Raw genomic sequence first — 10,762 nt, forward strand, 5'->3', positions numbered from 1 at the left:
TTGATTCGCTTGACTAAATCAACCACTAAACTAAAATTGCTCAATCCTTCAATCCCTGTGGGATCGACCTCACTCCCGTGAGTTATTATTACTTGATGCGACCCGGTGCACTTGCCGGTTAAGTTTGGGTGTTTTGGAGAAATTCATTTTTCCGCGAAAATATCCCATCACTTTCACAGCCAACATAACCCAAGAAGATCATCAATAATTCATTCTCATCATCCTCATCATTCATCATTAAAATCATCATGTATCAATACATTCTCACTACAACATCAATTGCCAAAATTCATATTCAACCCAAATCAATAATTTAATTCAACAACCAACAATCAATTCAACTTATCCTATACCTCAACTAGCCTAAGTTTTCATAACACATTACATATTATATACGAGAAACCAAAACCATATCTTGGCCGATTCCTCGTAAAACCCAGAACGTCACAATTTGTTACCCTTCCATGATACCCAAGTTTCCAAAGTATCACCAAATGGGTCTCTGGCTCCCCAGAGTCCAATACCAAGTCTCCAACACCACCAATTTGTTTCCAAAGTACACAATCCAAACTAATTTCACCAAATAACACTAAAATTACCATAGGATTCACTAATTAGATAACTTGAAAAGGATTAAACATTTCTCACCTTACCAATGTGAAATTGGGATAAGACCCAGGAAGTCCACGAAGCTAATTCGAACCTAAGACACCAAAATCATATAAATTCTCAATTTCAACACCCCTCAAATTCGAAACTGAGAAGGGAAGAATTGTGTAGGAAAAAATGAATTCCTTACCAAATTATGGAGTAGGTTTTGTAGAGGATTCCGAGACGAACGCGTAGCCATTGACAGCTCGTCAATCGGAGCTCCGGATCAAAAGTTATATGAAGTTGAAATCTAGTAAAGTGTTAGGTTATTTTGTCAAGTTCTTTCCTCCATGAACTTGCTTCAGCGTTCTTGATGAATGGTGAAAGAAGAAAGGGTTTTATTTAAGTAGGTGTGACTCGTGGGTTAGGCCTTGGGCCCAATATGTGCCCGGTTCATTCGGTTCAGCCCGTTCAACCCAATCTTGGGCCAAATCCTTTAACATTAGTGTCAAAATTCTTATTTTAATTTTCTCTACTCCATTAAACTATAAAATTTTATTTTCTAAATTCTTAGATTAATAATTAATTTATTAGCTAATTATTCACTAATTACTCGGGGTTTATATTCTACCCCCTTAACAGAAATTTTCGTCCTCGAAAATTTGCTCTCAATTTTCCATATACGCTCCCTCAGATTCAACCGATCTCTTACCATTCATTTTGTCATTTTCCAACATCAGTTTAACACCCTATTCCCATTTCAAGCCTAAGTTAAACCCGTCTATTTCATTCTTAGTTTTGTCTAACTCTTTCTTATTGACTACTAACTCCCTTATCCTCCAAGGATCCTATCCAAACCAAATCGATCTATAATCCTTGTCAACTATCTTGAACACTAATCAATTTTCCAATCTTAGTCTGATTCATCCATTATAGCCTAAATCACACACACTTTTCACTCCTCGATCCTACACTGATTCCTCAAGATACCCTCATATCCTAAAACTCTTTTCTCACGTCGATACAATTCTTGAGCCACCAAAATTGCCGCGTTTTTTGCAGCGTCACTTTGATTATAAGCCACTAAGATTTTAATCATTCACATACTCTGCCAGAACACTCTTTGAATCTCTTTATCTCTCTAACTAAGCACTATTGACATTTACTCCAACTGCACGAGTTCTAATCCTTCAGTTTCTTTCATTACTAGGTCCATCACCGCCTTTATCACTGTTTCAAGCTTGTTGTCTCATCACGTCGGCAATTATCTGTGCAGCTGCCCTATCGTCAACCGTATCACCTCACTCACGCCTACGAGATGCCATTTGGGTCTTATCCACACTGAACAATTGATATTAAGGTGATCAGTCTTAATATCTAAAGTCTAGTGCATCGAATCTCCAAAGGTAATGGTCATGAACATTTATGCTATATATGTCAAGCAGACCTCCTAAATAGCATGTACACACAACCAGAATATGCTCAGAAGCATAGTCAGTCCATTCCCCAGGCTCTACGGGAACAAACTGCTCTGATACCATAATGTAACACCCTACCACACAGAGTCTTATGCTTAAGTCACAAAACTGAGGTGGTAAGATATTACGATATATACATAAGAATAGAGGATCAAGGATACAAAGTAGTCAAGCTCCAAGCTCAGCCTTTGAAGCTAAGGCTAACCGGAGAATATTTACAAACATACATACTTATAATTCCATATCTAAAGTTCTCAAAATAAACCCTAGTTCACTAACAAAATCCTCTATGAGGCACCAAGGTAAAATACATAAAAGGAGAACACTAAGCATATATATATAAATATACATAGCATAATATAAAAGCCCAAACTCCCATCTTCGCTGCAATAGAACTTCAGATACCTAGCGAGGTGCATCTCGACTTGCATCTGAAAAACAAAAATATCGTATGGGATGAGAACCGGGGATTCTCAGTATGGTTAAGGTGCCTACATATATAATAAACAAGGTCCCGGGAAAGCCAAAGGCAATCCTAGAATGCCGACAATCAGATTATAAATCTTAAGGAACTAAAGCTTAAACCATAAACGAGGGTAGGTCTCTAAGGTTCTAAACTTGATCAATATCTAATCAAAACCCTCAATCTCTTTGCCTTTCCTCCGTTCCTCAAACTCTGATGAAATTTCATAGACAGACAAAATAGACAAGTCAAACACATACAGAAAGCATATATAACAAGTAGGCAATTAGCAATTAACATGAATAAACAATTAAGCAAGCCAAGACAATGCACACTCAAACAAAATATACAAATGCACATGTTGCATGCCTTTCCTAGCGCAGGTCATGAGCTCATGTGTAGGTTGTCTACCCGCAACCCGACGTTACTTGGGACAAACCCCGAATATGGTTTCTTTACCGTGTCAGTCAGGCTCAATTATCATCATGGGTTTCCATGTCAGTTAGGATATCTTGGCATCACGGTAGAAACAGGCTATCAGTTAGGCGAAACATTCCCGTATTAGCAATCTCAGGCTATCAGTTAGGCGGGCCTTTTCGCATTAGCAGTTTGGCTCAAGGCCTATCCACATTCCATATGTTATCAGTTAGACAGACATTCCCGCATTAGCAACCTTAGGTTATCAGTCAGGCGGGCACTTCCGCATTAGCAGTTTGGCATGAAGCCCATTTGTCGTACACTCTTCATGATTCATTATTCATTTCAATTATCATTTCCATTCATGGTTTCCTTTTTTCGTTCTTTTCATCATACCTCCACATCACCAATTACATACACACCCCTCTACATCACCACTTTACTAAACATACCTCCACATCACCGTTTAACTACACATACCTCCGGATCACCAATTAATTTTAAACCTTCTTGGGGACAATTTACATATTTTCATTTAACTAAGTCCCTAAACTTTTACAGAAATTCGGACATAATCTCCCCTAAAATAGCACTAAAACCACCCTTACGCGTTCCCCCAGTCTTAACAACGTTCAAACTTTCCTTAACAAGTTACCAGGTAAACATTTTTAATTAGTCATTATACTCTCTTTAATCCCCTTAGTTATTGTAAAATCTTGGGTTTAGAAAATAAAACTTAGTTCTGGGGCATTCCGACCATAATTAAAACTTGTACAAATCTTTCAAAATTCTGCTATCATTGCAGAAAAACAGCAGCGAGCAGTAAATTTGTTAAACTCTCTAAAAATACAATTCTCACCCATTGCCTTTCAAAATTTATGTCCTTAAAGAAGACTCCTCCAGCTTTCCAGAAAACTAAATTTCAGATTATTACCATGTCACAGCTTAGGAATGAGCTTAGGAACACAGCCCTTCCGTTTAGAATTTTGTTTTCAAAATCCAGCGAGCTACCCTCACTCTTTGCAACATAACTAATTAGTTAAAAATATTTTTGACACGAAATTTAAACTAAAGATTTTGGACACATAAGGCTTGAAACTGCTGTTAGTTTCAGCTTAAAATCTTATCAGAATTGTAAATTAAGTGGATTGGAATTTGGTGATTCTGCAGCGAAGAAACAGAATTTCCTGCAGAATCCATCAATGTTTAAGAATTCGTTTCTTCCAAACCACTCGTCAATAAATTCTGAATTTTTTATGAGAGGCTCATAATACATTAAAGTTTCATGGAAAAATAGTTTCATTAAAAAATAGGGCCTAGTCTGCTCCCAGAAACTGGTTTATTCCACTGTCAATTATGCAGAAAATTCTGCCTTGGACTTTTCAACAACCTTACATACCATAACTCACATTTGAACTTATATCCCTTCTAAAACCACATTTCCAACCTTCCTTCAGTTATCTAGGGTTGCTTTCACAGCCAATATAACCCAAAAAGATCATCAATAATTCATTATATATATATTCTCATCATCCTCATCATTCATCATTAAAATTATCATGTATTAATACATTCTCACTACAACATCAGTTGCCAAAATTCATATTCAACCCAAATAAACAATTTAATTCCACAACCAACAATTAATTCAACTTATCCTATAGGTCAACTAGCCTAAGTTTTCACGACACATTACATATTAGATACGAGAAACCAAAACCATACTTTGGCCGATTCATCGTAAAACCCAGAACATCACAATTTGTTACTGTTCCATGATACCCGAATTTCCAAAGTCTCACCAAACGGGTCTCCGGCTCCCCAAAGTCCAATACCAAGTCTCCAACACCACCAATTTGTTTCCAAAGTACGTAATCCAAACTAATTTCACCAAATAACACTAAAATTATCATAGGGTTCACCAATTAGATAACTTGGAAAGGATTAAACGTTTCTCACCTTACCTATGCAAAATTTGGATAAGACCTGACAAGTCCACGAAGCTAATTCGAACCTAAGAACCAAAATCTTATAAATTCTCAATTTCAACACCCCTCAAATTCGAAACTGAGAAGGGAAGATTTGGGTAGGAAAAGATGAATTCTTTTCCAAATTATGGGGTGAGTTTCATAGAGGATTCTGAGATGAACGCGTGGCCACTGACAACTCGTCAATCGGAGCTCCGGATCAAAAGTTATATGAAGTTGAAATCTAGTAGAGGGTTAGGTTATTTTCTCAAGTTCTTTCCTCCATGAACTTGCTTCAGCATTCTTGCTGAATGGTGAAGGAAGAAAGGGTTTTATTTAAGTGGGTGTGACTTGTGGGTTGGGCCTTGGGCCCAATACGGGCCTGGTTCGTTCAGTTCAGTTCGTTCGACTCAATCTTGGGCCAAATCCTTTAAAATTAATGTCAAATTTCTTATTTTAATTTTCTCTACTCCATTAAACTATAAAATTTCATTTTTTAATTTCTTAGATTAATAATCAGTTTATTAGCTAATTATTCACTTATTACTCGAGGTTTACAGAACACAAATATGCTAATTGGAAGGGAGAGAATTAAGCCAATTAAACTAAGGTTACCACTTGAACCTTTAACATAAGTACTAGTAATTTTTTTGTATAAAACATTTGGGAGACCATGCTCCATTACCTCATTTAAGCTCCGCCAATGCATCTCAATATGACATTGAAAGTATGTGAAGACTTTCCTACCGACCTAGTTGATAAGTTAAAGGAATCACATGCTCTACATCTCTCACACACAATCTAAATCTAACATAGAGGCCACAACAAACATAATGGAAAAAGAAATATGTGCTCCTTGGAGGAGGTGTACTTAGCTTCTTTACAAGAGCTTTGTTTCTCCTGCTCATAAAGGATATCTTTAAATGTTTGCTCAAACCAAAAATGTATATGCAATTGTCAAATTGATAATAATTTAGCTATTTAATCTATAGATTTATTGATATAAAGATTATGATTTGTATTATTCAGCAAAGTCCACTCTGAGCTTTATTATACACTTGCTATGGTTGATATTTTATAAATACAACAACGGCAAGATAAATAATATAATCGAGTCATTATATTTTTTGTTGGTATATAATTGAGCCATTCATTATATATTCATTGTTGTATGAAAGAATACTTGCTATTATTCAATAAAAACTAATTTTGGTGTCCTGGTATTTTATCCCCAAAAAGTTGTATTATTCACATGGAAACGAAGAGAATACATCACTGTGCCAAAAAAAAAATCAGAACACACAACACAGTAGCACAAACCATTCAATAGAGCACAAGTGAGCAGCAAAAGAATCTTGGTTTCTGGACATTCAATAAAAATGAAGAACAAGTCGGCATGGGAGAGATAACTAATAACTAGAACACTAGGAATTTAGAATAACCAATAAAAAATTACGTACTTATAAATGTTTTATACATAAAATTTACAAACTAGGTTGGTTGATAAGTGCAGGTAATTTCACCTATTAGGATATCACTTGACTTGATTCGATAGTGTTACAACCTTGAAAATAGCATCCAGCCAATAGCACAGCAAAACATAATGATATTTGAGTGGGATTAACTCGACCCAAGTAACAATGTAACATTATTATGACTTAAAAATTGATTCTTCCTACTAAAGTTGAGAATAAAAGATGTATATTCATGTTACTTTCCATTAGAAATCACTTTTAAAGGATCTACAAAAATGAATAACAGGTGACTCGTCACTGACCTTCGATCGCAGGAAGGACGGCGACAGACGCCGCTGAGAAGATGAGGACAACGACAGATGACACCGACTCGGTGAGGATGACGCCGATCATAGAAAGACAACGACGCCGAGCCCCATGATGAAATTTTGCGCCTGCAACTCGTGAATGCCACTGATTGTGACGGATGGGTACTCGAAGACACAAGCCGCTGCTCTGGAGGCGGAAAAAAAGGTTCCTCTTTGCGGCGGTGGTGGGAAGCTAGGGTTTTCCTCTTGGTTGAGGTTCAGGTCTTTCTCTACTCTCTTGATGGTGGGGGAAACACATGCTTTCGGATTCTTTTTTCTTTTCTTTTCTTTTTTAAATTTTTTGGGTCTTGAATTACCTCTAATTCTATATGCCTTTCTTTTCTTGCAATAGGCCCAAAATTAATTGCAATCATCCGATCAAAAACATAAAAAAGCCAATATTATCAAACACATAATTAAAATGATCTTAACTACTAATTATTCTTACACATTGCTAGTCTCAGTAAGGTAATGCAACAATGCATGTGACTGGTTAAGCACTATTACTGCCACACCCTGCAATATGCAGAAAATGTCTCACTCGACCAACACTTGTCACTTTTAAATTCTGTCAACATTAATCTACACATGTAGATGGAATCTACCTATCTACATCGGAGAGCTTGCATTAGTCTATTTGGCCAAATTGGATAAAACGGCCTGAGTTGATCCATTTCTATTTCGTTCAATATAATACTTGTTAAATACAATTCGTTTCAATGTATTTATTTTTCACAATTTACCCTCAACAAATTCTTTTTTAATTATTTTTTAAAAACAAAAACACAATTCGCTCCTCACGAATTGATTTTTTTAAAAGCTATAGAAAAAATTTATAATTTTGTTTTCAAAAATTAAGAAGTTACAATTCAAACCAGTACATTTTTAATTTCAAATGTGTCTCTCATATTAAAAAATTAATATATTTCATTTTTGGGATATTACTGAAATTCTCCTTTATCTAAAATTTTTAGCCACCTTTTACCTTACGTAGATACCAAAAATAATAGAAAGATGAAATTGTATTGCCTGCTGATGTGAGAATTAGTGTTGGTTTAGAATTTCACAAAATAGAATCTCTTTGTTGCAAGTATAGTCCAAATCAAAAACTAACTCCCACCATCAAAGTTTAATTTTCAAATACAAATATAACCGAGAGTAATTAAACCTCGAGTCGTCTCTCTCGGACAATGCAATTAAGGTGTGCACATTCTTGGTTGTGCAAAAAAAGGGTTTTCAAGTATAGAATAGAAAGATTAAAAGAACTAAGAAATAAAAGAACTAAGAAATGATCAAAAAGGAAATTAATGAAATTAAAAAGAAGATAAGGTCAAAACTAGTGAAAATGCTATAAATGCATAAAAGAGCCTTGACTTGGGAATGAGAATTAAGGAATCCTATCATCGTCATAACCACAACTATGGCAACTATGATGAGTCAATCTCGCTTCGTCAACCCCTAGCATCGAGGAGTAAGTCAAGCAAGCATAATTGACCTTAATCCATAAGTTCTAGCTAACTTACTAATTTCTTAGTAAAAAGCTAGCGTCAATGGAAACAAGAGCCAACTAACTACCTAAGAATTATCACTAAATGTCGGACATTATGACTCTAGTATCCTAGAAACTCATTTCCTAAGCCAAGGTGTGAAAGTTTACTCAAAAGATAAGGTTGGAATTTTCACAAACACCTTGTGGGCAATAAAACAAAACATAATAAATTGCAAGGAAAAATTAGAAACTATAACCAACTATTCACAATATCAACAATAAACATTCAAACAAGCAAAGAGAAATCATAAAACATTAAATTCATCAATCAAAACTTTAAGAAACCAAAATTGCATATATTAATAAAGTAACTTGAACCATAAGAAAATAAGAGTAAATGTGATGTAATTAAAGAGAAATTAAAGAGTACTTACAAAAGAGATGAGCAAAATCCAAGATCAAATTTGAAACTATAAAATGCTATAATGAACCCTAATTTTAAACCCTAAGAGAGCATTTTCTACACTACACTACTCATACTCCTAATTATGTGTTTTCCTATGTCTAAGTGAGCTCCCTTTGACATGTGAATGATGCCCCTTGATATAGCACTCAATTTCAGCTTCAGCACATTCAAAACTGGGCCAAAAGGCCCTCAAAATTGCGAGCCACGTGCTTCATTAATGAAGTCACGCGCTGGGACCTGTGCGTACGTACAGAGGGTTGTGCGTACGCACACTTACTGATTACTTCACTTGTGCGTACACACACTTGACTGTGTGCTTCTCCTTTGCTTTCTTCATGTGTTCTCCCTTTCTGCATGCGTCCTTCCACTTCTACCAACCCATTCTTGCCTTATTGACCTGAAATCACTCACAAAACATATCACGGCATCGAATGAAATAAAAGTGAGATTAAAATGCTCAATTTAAGCACAAAATGCATGTTTTCACATTTAGGTTCAATTTAGGGATAAAACACAAAAGTATACTATTTTGGTGATTAAGTGTGAGTTTATATGGTGAAATTCGTCTAATTTAAGCCAAAATTTACCGTCAAATATGGACTGATTAATTCTCCCACTCTTAAACAATAGTATATCCTCATGCTAAACAAAAATAAGGAGAATGAAGAGAAAAAAAAAGAACTTCCCCAATAAATACACCAGCCTCCAAAATTTTGGTTCATTACTACATATGTCATATAATACCACAATACATTTACCTTCTAGAAAAAAGTTAGTGTTGTTAAGGATGTTTTAATATAGAGAAAGTAAAGAGAAATAACATTTTTTTAAACAATATAAACACTAAGTTAAAAAAAGAAAGTTAATTTTAATTTTAAAATTAAATTTTAAATTAATTAAATATAATTCTTGTTTTGAATTTGACTTTCAACAACCACAAACTCTTCCCCCCACACCTGCATCGTTCCCCACCCTTGCTCCTCACAACCCCTACTGTAACACCCTAACTTTAGCACATCATGATCGCACTAAAAGTCCGGCGTCACCTACCTCTACTCCTTTAATTTCATACTATATTTATTTAATACTGAGCCATTGCGAATACAAATCGAAACTTTTAATTAAGAAAACAAAGATTCTTTATTTTAAACCACTTAACCACAAAGGTATATATATTCACATAGCATTAAATACATATACTTATTCCAAGATTCTCAAAAACAAATTCTACCCCTCTAAAACTAAAAACAATAAATGACGAGGAGAAAATAAATTCTAACAACTCAACTCATGAACATAAACTTCTATGCTCTTGTAGCTCCGCACTAATCCTTTGCACCTGTAGCTGAAAGGGATGGAAATAGCGGGTAAGAACTAGGGAGTTCTTAGTAGGGTCGAGGTGTATAGTTATATTCATTTTATATATACTTGGTTAGCAATAACAGTCAACAAATTACAATCCTATTCAATAATTATAGAACACAGAATTCAAACAATCATTTAGCACACCCACTATAAACCCCGTAAAATTAGCGAATAATTAATCAATAAATTAATTTTTAATGAAAGAGATTAGAAATGTGAATTTTATAGTTTAATAGGATAGAGCTAATTAAAATAATAATTTTGACACTAATTTCAAAGAATTCGGCCCAAGATTGGATCGAACGGGCCGGACCGGTCGAACCGGGCCCAAAATGGTCCCAAGGTCCAACCCATCGGCCCAAAACATTTCAAGAACACTCATTCTTCTTCCCCTATTCGGCAGAAATTCTGAAGCAAGCTCAAGGACAAGGGGGAAGAGAACAAAACCCTAACATCATAATCAAACCACCATATCTTCTCACTCCAAGCTCCGATCGCCGTACCGTTTGCGGCCACGCAACCACTGCGTCGAACTCTACAAATCTATCAGAAAAATTTTATAGGGAAAAATGTTGGTAAGGATTTTGACAAAAAATAATCATGTTGCAAGTATTGTCTAAACTGACAAATTATCCTCAATCAATATTTAATTTGTTTGTCACTAAAGCAAACCCAATAAAAATAAACCGAAGTATTTAAACCTC

The 10,762-nt window shown here is 35.2% G+C and overlaps 1 long non-coding RNA gene across 1 annotated transcript; it reads right to left on the bottom strand.

Annotated features, from left to right (window-relative positions):
• On the bottom strand, window positions 2,219–7,331 carry LOC110265935. The gene is made up of 2 exons (XR_002352603.1): window positions 6,694–7,331; window positions 2,219–2,500 (listed from the first exon to the last, which is right to left on the bottom strand). It is a non-coding gene; the product is annotated as an uncharacterized LOC110265935 (long non-coding RNA).

This window comes from Arachis ipaensis, chromosome B08 (genome assembly GCF_000816755.2).
Source record: "Arachis ipaensis cultivar K30076 chromosome B08, Araip1.1, whole genome shotgun sequence".
Taxonomy (NCBI): domain Eukaryota; kingdom Viridiplantae; phylum Streptophyta; class Magnoliopsida; order Fabales; family Fabaceae; genus Arachis; species Arachis ipaensis.